Source organism: Saccostrea cucullata, unplaced genomic scaffold (assembly GCF_032062105.1).
Source record: "Saccostrea cucullata isolate Sc308-1 unplaced genomic scaffold, CSIRO_AGI_Scuc_v1 ctg114, whole genome shotgun sequence".
Classification (NCBI taxonomy): Eukaryota; Metazoa; Mollusca; class Bivalvia; order Ostreida; family Ostreidae; genus Saccostrea; species Saccostrea cuccullata.
Window position 1 is genome coordinate 299,260 of NW_026930714.1, and position 23,210 is coordinate 322,469.

Genomic DNA, 23,210 nt, shown 5'->3' on the forward strand with positions numbered 1-23,210 from the left:
TATCACCTTCTACTTGACCCACTGTATGATATGTATATATATTTTATATGTTTCTGTACCTCATGTACCATTTACATGGTTTTGAGAGAATAAATTGAATTGAATTGACTCGTCTTAATTAAGTGTAGTGTTAATTTAATATTTTGTTTTACTAAGACCACAGAACATAATGTGGCAAGATTGGGATAATACGTCATTTCTATCTATCCCAATCAAAACCTAGAAGATAGACGATGAAAAGTTTGGGTACAAATTAAATCGACAGAAAACATTGATTGAATTGAAAGTTTATTCTGAAACACATGAGCATTGTAGTGTTAATTCAATCATTTAAAAAAAACAATTTAATTTCCAGTGGCATGTGTTCAAAATTAATGAATATAAGAATTTTCCATCAAATATTTTTAAGGACAATCAAATGTTGAAAATATTGAAGATACATGAAGGGATATAGATATTCTTTCAGTGGTGGGCAATTGATTAAGGAGAAATTTTGTAGAGTCAGATTATTCATGTTAATGCCTATATATTACAGAACATATTTTCTTGTAGGATGGCAAGATATGTTTATTTCCTTTTTCACTTCAAAATGTTAGACGATCAAAAACGGGAAGGGTGTCCAAACTAAATAACTTTCTGTAAAGATCTCTCTTACCCTCTCCCAAATCGGGAGTCAAATGTTGTCCTTTTTATTGTTTTAAGAAAACTATATTGAGAAATTCTGATTAATATAAATTTCAATCTATTCCAAAAGTAATTTATAAATTGTCTTCTTGATCTGTCAGTAACGCCGTGCTTCCGGGCGTAGCTGGTATAAATTGAGAATAAATTTCAAACTAGGATTTCAATCCAATGTTTTTTTACATATCTATGTCGAATTGTACTCGTCGTGTATATTATTAAATGTTTAGAATGTAACAGTTGAAAACAACTTAAGGAGCATGTTTTTAATTTTATATGTGAAGTGTTAGTTATGAGGTAACAATTTTGCTCTGGTGACGACAGAGATTTCTTTAACGTTAATCACAGAGTCAAAAACGAACTGTTCATTGCATTTTCTTTAAAAAAAAAACACAAACAAAATTTTGAACAATATTAATGTCTATCATAAAAATGGAGGAATTTTTTTGTCTTTTAAATATTCAGAAATTGTGAAACTGTTTTGTACGTCCTGATTATGTCTGAAAATCTTTATCAGATGAAAACATTGGGGTACAATGTAAACAAAAAAACATTGCGTTTTTTCCTAAAGTAAAAAGTACATGTAGTTGTTTTTCTTTTTTTTTTGAAGGTGCATAAAAATTTTCATTCATTAAAGAAATGCATGTTTTGTGCAAAAATTAGTTCCTCTTAAATTTACTATTGATTAATCTTTTCAAATTTTCTTAAAATATAGTCAAAAGTTACAAATTAATTGTGAGAGTGAAATTAGTTAATTAAACCTTAATATACATGTACATTTTTTGTACATAGTTTTAAGTGACTTTGTTACATGTAACTAGTGAACTTAAGAATATGCATGTTTAACTTGTGATAAAGTAGAGTATGTTTGTATAAAACTGATTTCTTTCCGTTTGTCACAGTTTCCGGTGAACAAACTAAGGTTTAATAATAAATATCGATTTGTTTACAGTTGTAATAATTCTTTAATTAACTATGAATACCAACGTTTCGAATTTCGCCCTTTCCGCGCCTGGGCTTCCTTTTCCACTAAGGGTGGCCAACAAAATCTCATGTGATCCCCCAATCTTGTTAGCGCAATTTCTAAGTAGCAAATTGGCTCGAAAAGGTCCTCTTTTGTTCAGTAAGCGCCAATTATTGACTTAGATTTAGGTACTTATGGTTGTAGTATTTGTAGAAAACTAATAAGCGATTAATCAACGTTAAAGAAAGTTTGCTTTTGTTTGTTGACACTAAGCGCCAAGCAGTCAATATCTAAATGAACATGCTGTGGTGGCAATGAATCGGTTACAATTGATTCGTATTGTTCAAATCTGTCTATTTGGTTTGGAGATTTAGAAGAAAAGAATAACTTCCGGTTTTGACGGCAATCTGACGGTCCTCTTGTTGAGGCCGGTATAAGTCCAGGAAATGCATCCAAATTTTCTTTGTTGACATAAAACAAACTCATTTTTACTGAGAACGTATTCAGTGTAATTAACGTCTGTGAATGAACGGAATTCTTATATTAAAAATTCTAATTTGATTTTCCTCAAGTTGACGTCTTCATACAATTTAAAGACAAGAAACTTAATAATACAGTAACCAGTTCTTTTTTTATTTTGCCTTTTTTCCAAATACATGAATGTGATAAACATAGACTTTAAGCTGTTCAAAGGATGGCAATGCAGATCATTATAAAGACGTTTTGTTTGATTGTGTTAGCGCAATATTAAAAGCCACCTAAAATTAAAAGTTAACCAGATTTGTTTTTCTCTATCAAGGAAAGAAAACATAGTTTACATCTCTTTGCAAACTCAATATTGCATTGATTTCTAGTATGAAAGAGGAATAAGTGGTTTGAGGCATGCGCAAAATTAGTATTGTGCAAAGAGACTTAAAATTGTCAATTTCACTCATACAATGCACCGACTTCCTTAATCTGTGCAGAATAAACACTTGTAAAAACACAGATTAATCCAAATATAATATTTTGTCCAATAAAACATTTCTATAAAACATTTTAATAAGTTTTACCCAACAACCAACAAATATATGTTAAGTAGCGTGAACAAAGTGATTTTTATTAGGATCAAAGAATTGTTCCTTTAAATTCTTAGTTAATATTCATTGAAGTCGAGATTACAGTATACTGCAGAGTATTAGAGAGAAATATCATGATCATTGTTATTTAATAAGCAGATATCATTCGGGGTCAACATTCGCTGACAACTTTTTCGGGATTTCCGGCTGAAAATTATCAAGATTCAACTTTAATAAATAAAAGTCAATAACTCTTAAGTAACATTCCGGAGAGGAAACCCCACGACAATGTGGAAAATACACTGTCCCCCGGAAGTCACTCTCTTTTAAAATAGGTCACTTTTGGGGGATTAAAAAAACTAAATGTCATATTTTTACTTTCTTTCGTTCCATCCTTTCCTGTTTGTTGCGATTCTATATTACCCTTCCTCCACGCTGGTGAAGGATTAGAGCCTTTTGGAGATTTTCAATGTTTGTAATCTTAAAATTTGATTCAGTATGTACACATAGGCCTACATGTAACTCTACACACGTGACACATCCAATGAAACACGTTTTGTCTTTGACAAAACTTTTCTTTTCTAATTGATCATATAAATACGTGATTAATAAAAATTATACAATCCCTGTTGAACTTTATATATAGTTTGTTCTAACATTTGCATCTGCAAAAGCTTTTGGAAAACCTTTTTTGTTTTGAAAATAACTGAAATATACGCAGAAATTACTTACATTATTCAAGTTCTATATATAATGGTATGAACTTCCTTACACACACATACCCTACAGTTTACAAAGTGTACACACGAGCAGGCCAGGGATTGAAAATTCCGTCATTTAATAATACACACACAGAATGATAAATTTTTTCTTTAAGAACAATTTGTATGATAATTAACGGACTATAAACATGTACTTAATACAATTGTTGATATAGTATTATCAATTCATTGGTGAAAAGATATGAATCGAAGAATGACCTAATTATTCTCTGTTATCAAACACGTAAAAAAAAAAGGCTCGTAGGAATATTGATATTTTTTATTTGCATTTCGGGGGGAAAGTGACTTTCTAATGATATTTTGACGTTATTTTTGATTTCTTTAACGTATGACATACACAACTTTACCAATGAACAATAATGTTGTATCTACTTATCACACTGAATACAGTTATATATCTCGAATATATAGAAAATTGATTCAGTATGTATGAACTCTAGGAACACCAGTGAGTTGTCTTTGTTCTATGCGTGTTTAAATCCTGATAAAAAGCTTTTAACTTCTAAACGGATAAACAAGCAATGTTCCTTACACACAATCACTTCGTCTGGTCGTCTGACCGCTATCAGTTTGCATTCCGGCTGTCTGACCAACAACTTACACACTGTATCTCTACTCATTGACTTGTGCTTACAAATGACCATCAAAATTAATTAAAAAAAATCTGATTGTAAAGGATGGAAGTTATCTCAGAAAATATAAAGCCAAAGAAATATTTGCAGTTATACTGTTATTTCTTTTGCTAAGTTACTTCAATAAAATGTGGGAGCGTATATTCCGAAGTTGTTCTAAGTAGTTCAGTTCAATTCTCTTAGTCCTGCAAATACTTGTACACTGTAGTTTTGAACCTTCTTCTTGATGTCCATTTCTATCTTTCGTAATTGACCAGTGCTCTTGCTGCTTGTATATTTGCTGTTATCTTCAATATTTAAAGGTATAACCCTCATATGCTTGTCTTGAATAAAAAAGAAAAATATTGTAAATCAGTTGATTTATTAAAAAAAACAGACAATATCTACTTGATTTTACAAAGTGTAAATATCCATTCTGTCGTACCAAAGATTTAAATACTTTGCTATCATAGAAGGATTTTACAAACAAAAATAACTTTCTAACAACCAAACTGACTTCACAAAGACATTGCACTAGTAGACCACACGTTCCTTTAATAACAGGAACGATAGAGGGAGAGAGTCAGCACTTTTTGATATTCGTCAGAATTGCCGATACATAGTCTGGAATTGGTCGTAGATGGACGTGTTTATCACTGAAGTGAGCCTATCAGGGCCTAACAGCTCTCTTCACACACCGTCTCCTCAACTGCTATTGACGTACGGGGACACGAATAGGAGGGGGAGAGATCCTCGATCAGTCTAATTCACATTAGCTGTAATTCCCTAGTTTACACATTTCGTTCCTCTCGAGTTTCCTACTAGCACGGTAACAAGGCAGAATAGCCCGGGTTACGGGCCTCGGTAGAGACCCAGTAGTTCAGGGTGATTTCCCTGTTTGACAAGTCAATGCGAAAACACCATTATCTGGTGTACACGTTCGGTGTGTTGGAATAAAAATGTTGTGAAATGATACGGGATGCTTTTTAAAATGTTTACCCTATGTTATAATTAGTTAATGTAATGTTTGCTCGACCTTTCTAAGCCTAAACCCCCGTTTTGTATCTGAAACTGTCTACGAAAACATTTACCAAGGCGCCCAATCGCTAAATGATGCTCTATTTGGTATAAATTTTGGCGCAAAAAGCAAATTGGTCGGTATTACAAATTTTAATGTTTGTGTTGTTGCGTGAGAATTTGTTCAAATTGGCTTACGATTCGATTACAAGCTCTGAATGGTATAAGCAGCCGTTTGTGTCAGATTTTCTGGTATTAATGCAGATTACATTTTAGCACTAACTTTTGCCGCTTTGCAATCAAATTCTCATTGTTTTACATTACTCATTACCGAACTTGCAAAATGCCCCAAACGTTTGGTTTGCGTTTTTGCATGTTCAACGCTTTGGGTGTCACAGTGTATATGAATTTTCTATCAAACAATGCTTTTAAAACACCCAATCTAAACTTGAGACAATATTTACTGCTGTTATTGTCATTGGCTGGATTATCTGCTGGTGAGAATTTAGATTCAGCATATGAAGAGTTCGGATTCGGTGAGAAACTTAATTCAGCATTTCCACAATTATTTTCTCACTGATAGATAAATTTCCTCCTCAATACATTTTAAAATTCGCAACAATCAACAATTTTGGATTCCAAAACTTTAAAATAAATCCTTAAAAACAAGGATACATATGGTGGGTTCCAGTAAATGTTCTACCAAGTCTCTTGCTTTACTCCTCATTAAAATTTTAGCAGTAGTGAAGGAGAAACTTCAGCGACACTGTGCAACAATATATCTGAAAAGTGGTGTAAATCAGACGTGGATACTTAAGAATTCAAAGGAACTATTAGGAAATTTGAAATCATAAGATGATACCAAAATCAACAGCATAAAAAGTCACTAATTGTCAATTTTGTATTCAAACATTACCCACGATTAATTAAAGCCCAGGCTTTTTATCATTGACAGTTGTTTTTTTTTCCCCAATAAAAATGGAACTCGTATAATATATAAATTTACTTAACTTCCCATTGGTCATGTGCAAAATTATTTTGTGAAAAAATATTCTGATTATACACACAAGTACTCTGATGTTGATATTAAAAGATGCTTGAGTTTCTGATTGGCAATATATACCTATGTGGTTTTTGAAGACCAGATCTTTCAACAATCTATTGGAACTCCAATGAGTATCAATTGCGACCCGTTATTAACAGACCTGTTTTTGTATTCATATGAAGCATAATTCGTCCAAAATCTTATACGTGAAAAGAAGAAAACAATTGGTGTAGCCAACAACTCGACAATACGATATAAGGACGACTTATTGTCAATTACCAACGGCTATTTCCATTCTTATGTTTAATATCCTGGTGAGCTTGAAATAAAAGATACCACAGAATCTGACATGTCCTCTTCATATTTGGATATTTTACTCGAAAAAGATGTTATTGGTTATCTAACAACCAAGCATTTTAATAAAGGTGATGACTTGAACCTTTCAATCGTCAACGTTCTTTCCTTAATATGCAGCAAGTACCGTTCACGGTAGCTCAGTCGGTAGAGCGCTTGCTTTGTGATCGGAAGGTAATGAGTTCTATTCTCAGCCGCAATTGACCTAAGTCGTTAAAAAAATAGCAACTCTTCCTTCTCCATGCGCTCGGCACTTTGAAGTGAAAGTCGCGGGTCCTTCGGATGAGACCCTAAAAACCGAGGCCCTTCACACGGCAGACGTTGGCACGATTAAGATCCCTCACTGTTCAATGGTCCTGAGTGCCGAGGAAAGGTCACAATTTGAAGCCCTTCACCGATATATGGTGAGGTCTCTATATGAGTGAAAAATTCTGGAATGGGACGTAAAGCATTATAATCAATCAATCTTATGCAGCAATATACAAGTGTACCTGCATGACTTGCATACGGGGTTTATATCTCTCAACTGATTGATACGCAAGAGCAAGATTTACGTTAACTCCATGTATTTAAAACATGTATGAATAGTGAAAAATTCAAAGCATTGAGAGAACCACTATTATTTGTTTTTATCTTGAGCATTTGAAAATTTCATTCATGGCACGTTGTTGAATACGTCTTTTGAATATAACTTGAAATAAAAGGTTAGTAGTACATCGAAATGATTAAATTCCAACGGGTTTGTTGATGGTAATTGAACAAGCTTCTAGCCTATTAGGTATCATCATGAATGAGAGAGATTATTAGCATAGGTAAATTAAAACGTAAACGAGAACAATATACTCAAACATGCTTATTCTAATTTCTCTCTGTTATAAACCTAATAAGCATTTTGTAAACAGTTTGAACAGCAAAAAAGTTTGTTAAACTGGAAAAAAGAGTGGCTATTCCACTCTGACCACATATGATCCGTGTATAAGTGGACGGTATTTTCGGCCATTTTGTTATTCGATATCACAAAGGAATGCCGCAAATCAGAAAGGCTCACAGAGACAACTTCAACTCAACATCTTACTCCAAATGGATAGAATTGATCAAACAAATCGTTCCGAGATGAATTGGACGTCATATTTGCCGAGTAATTAACTCTTCAGAATGAGGGGCCCTTTACGGAGATACGCAGTGTGTATAAATTACGGTCATTGGAACACCATTTTACCATTTAATTGCTCACTATGGGCATGTATAAGGGAGATCATCAAACAGCGAACCAAACACGGTGGCTTTGAAGGGAAACCTGAAGTGTTGGCGATACTTATTTAAACCACAAAACGGTCTTAAGTTCATCTCAAACAGACTAATCGGTTGGGTATTCATCTTTGTCAAAAAAAATCATTGCTATTCTTTAAATTAATGCACGTTACAGTTTAGATACGGATAGGGTTCAATGAGAAAATTTCGAAAAATCTCAATTTATTTCTTGTGCGGAATATAAAAAGGTAAATGTACTCCAAACTAATCATCAAGACCGATTGACTTGTGTCCTAAAACACTTCAAACATTTTCTTTTGGAATTTATAGAGCAACGGTTTTCGATATTGCATTTTATCACTCTTCATAATAAAACTATTTTAAGTAGCATTCAACGAGCCACCAATGAATTGATAACCCATAGCTAGAATAATTCTATAAGTGCCCCCAAATCTCCCCTCAATTACTGAAATGATGCCCAAGTTAAAACACCATAAACACATCGTTTTTAAGATTTATTGATTCCTTATCTACAAATTATTGGCGTTTTAAATGTTGAGAAAACTGAAAGGAAATTTGACAAGAAGTATTAAGGGTTAATTGGCGTTTTATTCCTCTCCAATTCTATCTGAATGAAACAAGCCTTAGAGGGTCCTTCTGCTGAGGGTTAGGTTTAGATAGCGTTTTAAGGTATTCTTACTATGGCAGTTGTTTGTCGGCGCGCCATTTATCTTTATCATGTCGGTCCTTAGCGGCTAGAGTGTCCATAAATATTCCATCCTTAGGAGGTCTGGAGCCAGACTTGATCCCACTCTTCATGTTGCCAACCCGAATTTTCTCTTTTTTGTACTGATTAGAATTGTCATGTTTTATATCAAATTCATTATACAATTTCGCTATTTTGTTCATTATATATTGTTCATTCAAAACGTGAATTGAGTACACATTGCACATTCCATGACCCCATTTAAGTATATTTATTTCTTTATATACAAACTAGATAAACTTTATCTCCGAAGTAATTAGGAAGAAATACCTAATCCTTAACAGTTATTCAATATCTGAATTTTTTCGTAGTACCAAGTCTGTTCAAATAAATAGATCACGCTAATAGCACGGAAATCTACCTAAAACCCAAAAAAAGACTTCAAATCCGGATTTCGACAGACGAATAGATAAATTGTACAATAAAGTTGGAAAGGTAAAAAGGAAAAGCGAAGATTTGATGAAGAATGGGACGAGTCAACCCGAAATGCCTCCGCCTCCGGTTGTAATTAAGAATGTAATTTACCTAAAATATTTCTTTATAGTAGTAGTCAATATTAGATAAACATTGAACCAGTGCTTAGGGACAGGCGCCTGTGGTGAAAAATTCTCGACAGCGCATCTGTATCGGGTAGATACGAGCCGGGAAACAGGAATGTCTGATTTATCAGGCCTGGCGGACTCACCGCTGGGAAATGAAGGGCTGTTTTGGCCTGCTCTGTATCATTTTAATGAATTCTACTAATGGTTTAAATGGCATAAGTATTTTGGCTATCTTATAAAAAAAGGTAATTTGCATATTGTTGTTTCCCCGATAATATATCTGTCCTCTATAAAAAAAAAAATCAATTAAAATTTGTCATTAAGAAGTTTTTTTATTGAAAAATTCTTATTTTTGTAGAGGACATAAGTTTAATTTTCATTATGAAAGAACACATTTATATTTAAATGCATAAAAATCATTTTATTTTCATACATTCTTTGAAGTAAATAAATCCTGTATCAATTATAAGTTCTGGTTTGTTAACTAAACATGTTTCAGTTCTTTATTAATATCTCTTCAAAATGTATGCAGTCCTCATTGTGCCTAGAGATGATGGTTTATTAACTGATTTTTTTTTTAAAGCTCTTTGCACTTAAACCAAATTTTAAATTTTGAATGATTGAACAAATGATCAAAAGAGTGATTTTAAATGATATAAAAGTTAAATTTAGCTATTTTAAGTATACAAAGTTAGTAAGCAATTCACAAGAATGTTGTAAAACTATTGACATGTATATTGCCAAGTTTTATTATTCTGATACATATATTAGATCACGTACACACCGATCATCAATTTATTCCAATAACCAAGTCTCTCAAATATTTTACGTAGTAAAAAAAAATTGGATTAAGTTTTAGGATATTAAAAATATATATATATGTATAATTTTCTTGTCTAAATTACTTCAAAGCTTCTTTCGGATGAATTATTTATGTAGCGTTTGCCTTAAAGGTCGAATAAAAAGGTATAATATGTAATTTTAATATGTCATTTTTTTTTAAAAAGAATTTAATCACTTAGTCTAAAGCTGAAATCAGAAAAAAACATAATATGCCTTCATTTGTCTTCGTTATTATTTGAAAAGAAAACCTTAAGGAGTAATATTTTATATCTAGCTATAGAATACATTTATTTTTGCTATATTTTTTTTTTTAGATAAAGTAATTTTTTTTTTTTTTGAACTTTATTTCTCTCATTTCATCTGAGAGTTATTAATTTCTGTAATAAATCAAATTTATTTAGTTTAATTTTTGACTCCTCTCCTTGTAAATCTATATATAGTCAAATCATAGGGACCTGACGTTACCTTTTTTTTCTTTTATAAAAACTATAACCCCTATAGTACCTAATAAATTCACTGTATTATTAGGTATGTGTATATTTTATTTTTATTACAAAAAATAAGTAACATCAGGTGCCCGTGATTCAAATGTACTACCAAAAAATGAAATTAAAAAAACAATGGAGAAAAAGAGTAAATCTGAAAGTAACAATTACTTTATTTTTGGTTCTAGCATTAGATGTACATATTTCAGTTTTCTTATTTCTTGAGTACTGTACAAGCAAATGAAAATTACTCCACAAGTTAAGTTAAACATGTTATTTGCAATATTTCAAAATTTTATTGGACACCTCTACCTGCAAAAATAATTAAGGATTTAAAATTGTTAAATTTATAAAGATTGATCATATTTAAATATGCGATTATTTTTTAAGTTAAATTTTGAGTCGGTGAAAAAGATGTTAACTGCATGCATTTTAGTTATATGCATGCGGATTTCAACGTTTAATTCTTTTAATTTGGATACCATAAGGATACGGTGTAGGCAATTTGAATGAAATGCATTAAAAGTATGAGGCACGTATAAAAAATATTGAAGGATAACGTTTAATAGTGATTTTAAACTTTTTATTGATGTAAAACTGTACCAGATGGAAAAAAATGCAAGAACAAAAATATGTTTTTTACGACTTCAGACAAAATTACAACTTTTCCTTTTTTTTCCCCCACCTTTGATGTTTTGGAGGTCCGTATTTGTGCTTCTTCTATTGTTTCATGGACTTTTGATCTTGAGTACTGTTCGTTATCTCCATATGTGTCATTTATAAAAACAGTTACACTAAACAAAAAGTTGTGTTTTTTGAATAATAATTCGCAAATATTATAAGTATTATAGGATTCATATACGTGCATGTATTATTTAAATTAAAGAAATGGCATGCAATCAAGTGTACATCAAAAATTTTAAAGCAAGCGGAACAATGACATTAAATGAAGCTTTAGAGTTTCCAAAGATCATGGTGGAGAATTCATTTTTTTTCTTGCATTCAATATTTTTTTAGGAATCACGAATATCAATAGTATAGACTATTTTACCATCTACAATTAAATTATGGAATGATTTGCTAAATAGCTAAAAATCTGCAACAAGTGTAGCAAAATTTAAACTAATGTATACAAAATGAAAAATCTTGAAGATAAAATAAAATCCAAATTATACAATTACGGACAAAGAAAATTAAATATACCCCACTATCAGTTGAAAAACTTCTCTAGTAATCTTAAAGCAGATTTGTTGTTCCCAGCTTGAAAAGTGGGGGATATTAATTTGGGTCTGTCCGTCTGTCTGTAACGCTTTCGTTTCCGCGCGATATTTCGAGAACCCCTTAGAGGTTTTGCAATGAAATTTTACATAACAACTCCCTGTGGCCTAAGGAAGATCTCTTTTTATTTTGGGGTCAAAAGGTCAAAGTTCAAGGTCGTAAATTTATACATTATGTCTGTGTGTAACACTATCCTTTCCGGGCGATATTTTAAGTGGATTTTGAGCTTTTGCAATGTAATTTTATACCAAAACTCCCTAAGACCTCTCTCACCCCTCTCAAAGTGTCCCGCCCCGTTTGTTTTATTAGTATTTATTGCAATACATGTCGTTATTTTAGCACAGGAGCATGAGGAGAGTTATTACGTATAAAACAGGTTCTCGGCGGACTTTATATTCCTATTACATTAGAACTGTTTAATAAAGGTTGAATTAGACACCATGCATTGTGTAAAAGTTTGACAATATCGAACGTGAATATATAAATACATGTATGTGACTTCATATTTGCATAGAATTTTCGCCTATGTAAAGTAGTTCTGTGGTGTAGTGGTATGTCTCTCGCTTCATATGTGAGAGGTCCTGGGTTCGTATCCCCGATGATCCTTTTTTTTCGAAATACTTTTTTTTTTACTTAATGATAGTATTCAACATGTGAAATGAAACATTTATGAGGTCTGGCTTGTACAAACTCATAAAATCATCATTACAGTGTGATAAATATTCCATATAATAAGAATCTTCTATAAATTAATAAAGAATAAGCAATCAAATCTTCATATGCATATTGACAGACATGAATTTTATTTGCTTCAGTATGCATGTATACATTTAATAATTCTACAAATTCAGTCAGGGGGATCCGACTTTTTCCCTAAGCGGGTGACACGAATTCTCTAAATTAGCTTGTTCAATCATAACTTAGTTGATTCACCTAAATGCTTAAAATGTGGTTATTTCTTTTGTTTATTTTTTCTTTCAATGCCCCTGTTATGAACTTGCCAGGAACTCTTTCATTACATATATGAGTGACCATGACATACCAAGAGATGTCAATATTTTATTATCAGGTTATGATTGTCTACCTCTTAGAGAAAATATATTATTCTTTGACCAAGTTCACAATGTTATTTTAAAAAAAAAAAACACTAAAAGATTTTTGAATTACAAAATATACGAGTACTAAGTATTTTGCAGCATGTCTTTCAGTCTTGACCTTTAGATTGGAAGTATACAAAAACACACAAGTATGGTTTTGAGCCTTCCCCTCTTTTTCTTACTTTCTTTCTTTCTTTTTCAATATTTTAATAAATGTTATTGTTTTCTTTACCCACTTTTTTCCCCTTAATTTTTCTTCAATTACATACCCTTTAACCCTTTCAATATTAGTTTATTATACATGTCTTTGTAGAACTCAAATATGTACAGTACTTACATTTGTACCTTGATCTCAAATGGAGAGAACTAATATAGGCCCTAGGCCTCCTGTTCAATCCATATTCATATTGTATGTTTCTTTGTATATTATGAATAAAATACTTCTTAAACTAAGATTTTGGACAAATTCTGACTCATATAAATACAAAAATACGCCTGCTTATATTGGAGCACAATTTGAACCCAATGGAATTCCACAAGATTGAAGGAAGATAGATGTATTATTGTCGATCAGAAACTCAAGCATCATTTAATATTAACTTCAGAGTACTTGTGTGCAATCAGAATGTTTTTTAACAAAATCAAGTTTGCAAATTACCAATATCAAGATAAGTAAATACAAGTTTTATTTTTAATGAAAATGGAGCTATCAATGATATAAAAAAGCCTGGATTTTATAATTTAACGTGGGAAATACGAACACAAAATACAAAGTAGTGCAGGGAAAACAGGGACTCTAAAACATTAATTGTGCCATGGAGGAATTAGCATTCACTGCCGACCAATACCCGCTGTGTGCTCCTTGTCGGGAAATTCCGTCGACAATTAAGTGTGTAAATAGTGACCTAACAATAAGTATAAAAACGTCCATCTGCATTTGACTAAATAATACGCTGTGTGGCAACGCACTTTCAAAAAAAATTTTCAAAATGCGTTAAAATTGGGACAAAATTAATTCACTTTAAAAAAAAAATTCAAAGTGCGTTAAATCTGGGACATACTCAACGCACTTTGAAAAAAAAAGAGTGTACATAAACATTTTTATCATGAGGAAATTTAACGCACTTTGAAAAAAATATGTATAAAATAAAAAATTCTAGACTTAAATTTTAGTAATTGAAAAAATTAATTTGTAATACTAAGTAATTATATCTTTCGAAAAACTTTTTAATTTAATTATTACATTATACATTTAACCTCACTGCGAACAAGGAGAAGTCGAGTAGAGGGTCAATTAGCCACCTCTCTCTTTTTTGTTTGATACATTACTATTGTACAAATTGAAAGTGGACCCCCCCCCAGTAAGCCTCAATTTTCAATGCCTATATTATATATATCTTTGCTAAACATTTGTGTGCCGAAGTTCCCCATACCGATGCCTACACTACACCCAAATATATGTATTTGTCTAACTGGTATGACGTTGAAAACTTTCAATAAATTTTAGTTGACATAAAATGCATGCAAACTGGAAAAAAATGAAGTACAGTAAATCATCTAAAAGAGAAGGAATTTTCAAAGTATGAAAAAATCAAAATCGCACACTTTCACATCCTGAAGTGACCTTATCACCGAAGTGTTATCAAACGGGTTCAATTATTTATCATACCTAAGATTTACATACACATTTTTTCAAAATGCGTTAATATGGCCGATATTAACGCACTTTGAAAAGAAATTTTATTTTTTCAAAGTGCGATGACTTGGTCCCAAATTTAACGCACTTTGAAAAAATTTTTCAAAGTGCGTAATTTTTCAAAGTGCGTTGCAAGAAGGCTGTGTTTTGTGACAAGGTCATTGTATCGACTACAGAACTTGCGAAATGAGACTATTCATATTCGTGTTTAATCAAATTGTTTGTCAATAACTTATCTGTTTGGCTGTTTTTAAAGAAATTGATCGTACCTAAATAATTCAATGTTCTTACGTATCGAATCAACTGAGAGATACAAACTTCATATGGTGATAAGAGTATATTGTTAAAAAGTAAGGGAAGTTGAAGTGATCACATTTGTCATAAAACTTTGTTATTAGGTTACCTTTAACGTCATTTTCAATAAAAAAATCAAAATATGAGACATATGTGTCAGACTCTTTGGTATTTTTGATTTCAAGCTCACTGGGATATATCGTCTACATATCAAAATGTAATGTTAATAACTAAAGCTGCGTTATGTCTATTGTAAATTGATAATACTTCGTCGATATACAATGTATCTTAATGTCGAGATGAAGGCTAGACAGCAAGTGTTCTTTTCTTGAATTGGATTTTGAATAAATTCTGCTTCATATGAATACAAAAATTTCGTTCTTTAGAATGAGAACTATGATTATGAGTTAGATTTTCAGATGTAGAGTTAAAACAAAGTTGTTTTTCTTCTAAAATACAGTAACCGTTTAATACGAAGATTGATTGGATAAAAAAATTACTTTATATCGTATAAATTGTTGACTTGCGTCAAAAACGTTCAATGTGACGTTACATTCAAATTTTGTAAAACTGAAGTCATTTTGTTAGAACTATCATCTTTTTTTCTTACATCAAATGAATGAAAATTAAATTATAAGGAATGATGATTATAAACTGTGTTGGAACAGATTTTAAACCGCTTCGCGGTTTATAAAGTTAAAACAGTTTATACCGTTTAAAATTGTTTTTATTCCTTAATCAAAAATTTTAGAAGCAACAATTCGTGCATATCGGAGGGAAATACGCAATGAAGGTTTTTATTTAAAATATGGCGGAATGCTACGTAAAAGTTTTGATTTCCATCTTAAACAAGACAAGATGGTATACGAGGGTTGATCCAAAAGTTCGTGGAATTTCTTCATATTTCATTTATTTTTCAGTGAAATTGGTTGAAAATTACAAATGAAAATATAGACACTTGATGAATATTTTAAATTAAAAAACATTTTAAATATCTTTCATAATAACTTTATGGCAGTTGCCATAGAAACGGTTGTTTGGAAATACGAGGGAGACAGTAACGCGTTTATTATCATTTAAATTCTTAATTCGTGAAATAAGAATTAAACCGCCCTATGTGGTGTATAAAAGGAAAATTATGTCATTATTACGATTGCTTGATATTTTTTAAACCTTTGTGTGAGAGTTTTATTGATTTTACTGGATATTTTGTTTATAAGTTGATGATTTATTGCTCATATTTAAGTTGTTAGTTAACGTCAAAATTTGGTCAAGTCACACGTTTTGTGAAAATCCCGGGATCACTCGATCTTAAACGCGTATATTATAGACATAGGCTTGGGAAAAATGCATTTAGTTACTGGTTTTCCAGTGGCATAAAAAATTTCAGAAAACTATAACTTCTATGGACGTTGATATAAAGTGTGGTCTCTTTTTGGGCCTGTTTAAAATCAAATTCAAAGCGTTAAATACGTTGTCGGCTGCCGATTGATCTTGACATTGCTGCTGAAATTGGAACATCATATGGAAAGATTGGTAGTATTTTGAAATATGAGTAAAAAATGAAGATAAGTTGGTGCGAGAGGATACCCAGGCTTTTTTTGAGAAAAAAAATGGAGAAAAAGACAGCATTTTGTAGAATTACGTATTATAATTGGACATGTGGGCGAGATGCTTCTATAACGTGACGTGACATATCTAACTTGACGTTACGTCGAAGTCTCCTCCGGGTTTCCCAACTATCCATTTTTAGAAAGCTCATGTGACCTTATTGGTAATTGAAAAGTGGTGAAATTTTCCAATATTGTTGCATTATGACTCTATATTATGAATATGCCTGTTGATTGATTTCATCAAATCACGATAAAATTTCAGAAAGAAATTCCACGAACATTTGGATCAACCCCTTGTAAAAGGGAGATGACATATCTTTCTTCATTGTGGTGTTTTTAATGATAGGGAATATAATTTCTCTGAAGTAAAATTTACAGAATCATTTATATAGCAGGGAAAACGTTCCTGGAAAAATATGGCGATGTTGCCAGAATGGTGCTAAATCGAAAAGCGATTGTTCGAGAATTGACTGTACTTACTTGAATACAGGAAATTCTTGTCAGTTGTTCTATAGGCTTTGTTCTACATGTATCTTCATATGTTTCATCTAGTGTCCCTATGTAGATTTTTCAGCTGCAGCAGGGAAAGTCCTTTTAGTTCGCTTGGCAATACTCACCAAATGAATGCAAACACTTCTCTTCTTTTAAGGTAGGAATACGTAATCTAAGATTTAAAAAATGATCAAGTAAATGAATTTATAGATAAAACGTTCTTCAGGAAATTTTCAACACTGCCTATTAAGAAGTTTTAAATCCATAAGTTTAATACAGTTTAATGCATCTAGAGTGAACTCTTTTTTTAATATAAAAATCAAATAAACGGAAATCTACAGTAGATGATACAATTTGAAATACAATTTGAAATAGATCATAATATAACATTTTGTCAGACCAAGATAAAGTAGCTAAAGTAGCTTAAACTTTCTGAATTGTGCATGCATTTTTTCCAGGACGCAAAATGAATTTTGTTCATTAATCCTTCATTGTCTTTTATCATTTATCGGGTGAAATATAACAGGTACCCTGTGTTGAATAACTCTGATTCCATTGACCATTTGAGAATATTTACTTATTTAGTGCTTCTTTGAAACACATGCATGAAGAAAGATAACTCAGATCGAATGTTCAAAGGTTTGCCAACTGACATAAAAAGTATATCTTTTATCTAATTTTACGAATATACTAACTACAGTATACATAATCAGCTCGTTTCATCTATTGAATTTTAATGTTGTGTAAAGGTACAAGTACTAACAGTGAATGAATATTTAATCCTTTAATAAAACGCATTTATTTACTTTTATTTTGGTATTATGTGAAGCATATAAGTTTAAAGTTATTGTATATTTGTACAAATAATATGTTAATAATTAAAATAATATTAAAGGAAACGTATGGTCAAAAATTTAATTTTAACATATGAAACCTGGTACCATGTAGATAACATAACTTCACAAATTAAAATGAATTACTGCTGATAACAAGAAATAATGTCTTTTAATGAAAATTAAGCTGACTGGCTTATCATGATGAAATGATTCATATCACAGCTGCTGTGCCTGTCGCACTAAATGGAAAAGCTGTTTCACATTCCAATAACCCAGTAACCAAAATTTTGCACTGTGGTCAGGAAAAGGAATATCTACCTTTAGCATTCCTGACCCAAAAAAGAATTATGAACTTTGTGCAAAATGGATTCATAACCTTGGGAATGCAAAATTAAATCCAAAAACTTTTGTTTATTCAAATGATAAAATTGTATGTCCATTTTCATTGTCTCAAAGAGGATATGATGGTAGGTACATATTTTTTTAGTTGTTTGAGGTTTTAGATTTAATACTTTGATCTGTATAATTAACAAGGATTTCTATACAAATCTGAAATATTTTAATGCATTATTTTTTAAAAAAAAAATAAAGAAGATATTTGCATGCTAAGAATAAAAAGGAAAACAATTTTTTTTTTAGTGAAATTACTATAATTTTTAAAGGCTAAGATAATGGGATACACGCCAAAGAGAAAGCAATTAAAAGAGGATGCAGTACCTACAGTGTTTGATAGCCTGAGTATATAGGTAATTATATATATTTACATTATTTTTTAAATATAACAGCAAACCATACTAAAATTAATATTTGCTTTACAGATTTATAATTAAAATTCATTACAATTTCTTTTCATTTTCTAATCAGAAGTCTTGTAAAAAAATAAACACACAAATGCAAAGCCTTCAACCTGGATCAAACGAATAAAACAGGTTATTTGATACCTTCTCTAATATTATCTGGTAAAGTTTTACAATGAGTTGAGTGAATACTCAAGTATGAAATGAATGATGCTGTATTGAAATAGAAATATAAATGTGTGCCAGTAACCTTTACAGGGAGAAAGGTTTGTTAATTTCCTTTCATTCTTTCGAAACCTTAGCTTAATAACAACGCCATAAAATATTTTAAAAGAGATTTTCTCTGTAAAAAGAATTTTCATTTTAGAATTTGATCGCATATACCGGTATATAGATTTTGAATTTTTTGATACCTTATTTTGCTTTACAGAATCCATTTTCCTCAAAAGACATTTTCAAGATAACCTTTTTTAATGCAATGGTCCTTCAGAAATATAAATGTGTGGCTTGAAAGTTTTTTAATAAATTTTTGTACCTGATTTTGTTTTAGAGAATCAAATTTTCTCATCAGAATTTATCCTTATACAAAATGTGGACGTTAAGGGGAGCGGAGATGTGTGCAAAGTAAGGAGACTAAGAATATGGGAAGAGAAAAGAACAGAACTTGGACAAACTAAAAGACAGCAAAAATATTTACAGGCAACCGAAATAGAGAAAAGTAAATAAAGCTTTAAAGTAAAGAAGAGCATGGCTGTGGACCAAATAAAGGTGTGCAAACTGCGGGCAAAGTAACAGAGAACAAAATTTTGAGCAAAGGAAAGGAGTGGAAGAATATTGGTAAAATAGCAGGAGGAACGAATATGACGCAAAATGAAGAACGTAAGGATGCATTCAAAGAACAGGGGAACAAAAACACGTGGAAAAGAAAACTTGAGGACATGGTTCAGTAAAGGAGTGCGAGAATGTAGGGAAAGTAAACGACAGCAAGAATCTGGACAAATGAAGATTGCAATGGAACGTATAAGCTAAGAATGGTAAGAATGAGCTCCCAAGCGAACAAGAGTAATGATGAGGGCAAACTACTTTGAACGTGGGCGACATAAATGAAAGCAAGAATATCCATAGCAATAAGCTGGAATTAAATCAAACATTTACGTCTTATATTTGTATACAAGTGTTGAGCAAATACGCATACTAGTACCCTGTATACGAGTATGTACTTGATCCGATGCTCTTTATCCGCGTATGACTTGCATGCAGAGGTTAGTACTATAATACCGTTTCAAAGTGAAAATTCTACGAAATTAAAATAAAATACCCGGCGCACTTGTAATTTGATTTTAAGAAATCAAATTTAATTTAATAAAAACAAATTCAATATATATCCCATGCAAAATCACTTTATTAATATAATATGTACATGTACTTTTCATTAATTAAAATATAGAAAGTGTTCCTACTTGGTTTTTTGATACCGGTAATACTATTAAATTTTATGTAATAATAAATCATGCAATATTCTAAAAATTTTAAATAAAGAGGAACTAAATCCATAGACCTCAAGCGAACGATTTAGGTTTTTGCTAAATCTAGCATATGAGGTTACTCTCAATTTACAAGTTGTCCAAGTTCTTTATTTCTTTGCGTCGTACGACACATCAGATTACATATATACTTTTTTTTAAATAATTATGATAATTGTCGATATTTTTCCTGATGATACTTTTGTTTCATTCGAATTGAAAGTTCTTAATTCAACCTTATTACATTCCAATGTCAAATTTGTCAAAAATGCTACTAAACATGTGTTCTCCATATTACAAAAATCGCAATAAAAAGACAAATTAAGCAAAAACAGATTTCAAGAACACGAATGTTGATTTTCAAATTCAAATATTGTCCATTTTTTCTAATTGCAGTGTAAGTTTTCCTCTTCTTAGGTAAATCAATAGAGGATTCTAATTCAACATCTGAAAACTCTGTCATTGTATAATCAGAACTCTCAGCTTCCGGCTCTTCAGTGGAAGTGACGTTGTTCTTCCTCAATATACTCCTGCAACCTTTACTAACTGCTGGCGCCTTCTTCGTTTCTCTGACTTGTCTTTCTTTGAGGAGTTTATGAGGAATCCCTGCTTTCTTGTACAACTTTTCCATACAAGGCACGTCTGTAAACTTGTCAGTAGCGTAGAATACGATCTTTCCTTCCCTTCCGTAGTACACAAGCACTCCCGCCACATGGTTGTCCGGGTCCAAGTCCATCAGGGCTGCGTAAATCAGGACCTGGGTGATCCCGTCTATGAGATACTCGTCCTCATAAGATTTCTGGCTCATGGTGGAGAATTTCAAGTCAACCACTGCCGTAAAGTCCCCCATTCTGCTGACACAATCCGCCCTCAAGGATTTCATCAAAATCTTCGACACAGAATTTGGTACCCATTCTTCATAAGCAAAGGTGATATTTCCGTTTGATTTGGCATTCCCCTTGCTCGTTGTCTTAAGAATACTCCAAGCTTTATTCCCAGCGGTTTCCATCGCTTTTGTGTAATTTTTGGATGGTCTTTTCCCGAAAATTTCCTGAAAATCGCGGAGGTTTCGAGTAGCTTTATTCTTTGCTTCGTCACTGTTGCTACCAACAACGGAAATGTTCCGGTTGCAATTTTCTATTGTTGTCTTCAAGACCGTGTCTTCAAATATATTTCCATGGAGGCATTTTGCTCTTAACTTCAGGCGAAAGTCCTCAGGAGAGGGCGGGGTCTCCAATATTAATTCCTCGCTTGTGATCGACTTCTCGTTTTTGATTGATTCTTTGATGCTTTGAAGCAGTTTACTATTTTTTGCATCTTCTTTTAAACTGTTGATAAAAGCATGGACATCCATTTCAGTTCAGTTATAAATTTATGGCTATTATCACTTAATATTATTAGAAATTAAAGGGAACTTTCAGAAAAATTATGGAAATCCATGAGAGATAATATATATATATATGTATCATGTTATAGCTTCTTGGGAAATAACTATTTCAGTTTGCTGAATATGTGTCTTGCGTAGTACCTTATTTAGTGTTTTGCAACAATGTTTTGAAATGATGTAGCACAATGAATTAACAAATAAACAGTGTTTAAATGAGTTTCTGTATTCGATCATCTTGGCCATTTTGTTCATCGTAAGATCATGCACACACTTGTATATTTGTTTATTGGTAAAGAGATTTAAATCTATATGATGTTCTGATCCATTAAGTCAACAATAAATTTTTGTTTATCGGACAAAACCTTCGATGACCATAATAAAGGTAAAAGTATTACAAATACTGATACTATGTGAAGAATCAAGGCAGTGAAAAATTAAAACGAAGTACCCTAGCATCTGATTTTGCTTTTTTAATTTTTTTTTTTTGGTCCAACCCCGCCCAGCTTCCATCCCATTATTTCCATTCCCATTGGAAACGTAGTGTAAGTTACAATGTAAAATAGAACCCAAAAAAAACTATAAAATAGACTAGGATTAAAAAAAAAACAGGAATCGCATATTCTTTTAAAATACTAGTAATATTTTTTTATATATGTTTTTTTCTTATTTTACCCCCTCTCATATATGTCACTGTCCTTAACATGTCGATGATGCTTTAAAACGGGGAGGGGGAGTTGGGGGCGAATGGTAATCACACTATGAAAAAAAATAGTACAAGGTAAATATTGCTAAAATGCCGTAATTTTAACCTTAACATCTTAGTACAATAAACTGCCTGGATCCCCCTTTTTGCATATAAACATTTGTTACACATAGTTATATACAAATGCAAGTGAATTGTCCATGCATTTCAATTGGATACATACATACGGTAGTATATATTGATAATATTTAACAAGTTTGTCCATCAAGTATATATATGAAATAATGAAGTCTTGAACACATATTTTTTCTTACCTGAGAGTGATTCTTGAGAAGAAAATATATTAAGGTCTATAGAGTGATCGGTATTTTGGCTGATCAAATGGAAAGGAATCTCAAAAGGAATATGAAAGATTTTGAAACAGCAATTTGAAGAAAATCTTATATGAAAATGCTAATAGTCGAAGGTGTACTATATTTGCAATCTTTAATATATACATTTGTGGTATCTCTCTATTATATAAACATACAGAGAGAAATTATCTTCAATTCTGTATGAAGTTTGTCAGAGGTCAGAGGTCAATACATGACCTAATCATACGGCGAATAATATCTACCGGTACCGGCGGTATACCTGCTCTACTTGCTTTTCATGTACAAAAAATGAACAAAACAAGCAAGTAAAATGATAAATACATTGTAAATAAGTATTTCAGATTGTTGGCTATATTCAACCTGTGAAATACAGAAAATTAACCATTTAGCTTTGTTTACATTTTTTTTTTCACTTTTGTCAACATTACAACCTTTCGTTAATCTTTCATGATAAACTAATATTTTATCTTTAAATTCTACTCACGTAAATGTGTAAATCTGCTGGAAAAAATTGCAATATGAACAGCTGCCAAACACCTCGGTGTTTTTGTAGTCCAATGTAAACATGGTTTCAGTGTTAATCAGTGATTTACACATAAGTATGCCCTTAGTTACTGACATAGTAGAATGTTTTTGATCAAACTGCAAATAAACTGGCTCCGACAAGTGTCTCAATCCATCGGATCCACCTATCCCTTTCCGGCGACCGAAATTCCTCAAA